Below are 418 nucleotides of genomic sequence, written 5' to 3'. Positions count from 1 at the left end.
CCACACCGCTGATGGCTGTGCCCAGTTTTCCAGGCAGTGCCTGGCCACCCACAGCCCCTTACCGGGGCCGCAGGGTGCTGCGGGGTGAAGGGGGGGGGTTACAGTGCTGCATGGAGGAGGGGGGAAGCCATACCAGCTCTCCGCCTGCACAGCCCTGGGGTACTGTGCATATGTGCGTGCCCACGTGTGCTGCATGCGTGCCCGTACCGTGTCCGCGAGGGACACGCACGCACACGTGTGCTCTAAGTGCTTGTGTCTTGTGCCGTGAGATCCCGCTGCCCGTGCAGGCAGTGTGCTTGTCCCCGTCTCCCTGTGCTGGCCCAGCGCCTGGCAACATCCCTGGGCACAGCCACCCCTGGGACCCTGCAGGCTCGGAGCCACAGCGGGTGCCCACCCAGGTCGGGGGCGGTGCGGGGGG

At 68.4% G+C, this 418-nt stretch overlaps 1 protein-coding gene across 1 annotated transcript in view; it reads right to left on the bottom strand.

The window, feature by feature from the left end:
- Positions 1-418, bottom strand: part of SLC6A9 (solute carrier family 6 (neurotransmitter transporter, glycine), member 9) — a 12575-nt gene that overhangs the window by 1935 nt on the left and 10222 nt on the right. The window lies entirely within an intron of this gene.

Source organism: Charadrius vociferus, unplaced genomic scaffold, assembly GCF_000708025.1.
Source record: "Charadrius vociferus isolate BGI_N301 unplaced genomic scaffold, ASM70802v2 scaffold163, whole genome shotgun sequence".
NCBI classification, from domain to species: domain Eukaryota; kingdom Metazoa; phylum Chordata; class Aves; order Charadriiformes; family Charadriidae; genus Charadrius; species Charadrius vociferus.
This window is presented reverse-complemented; position numbering and strand designations above follow the sequence as displayed.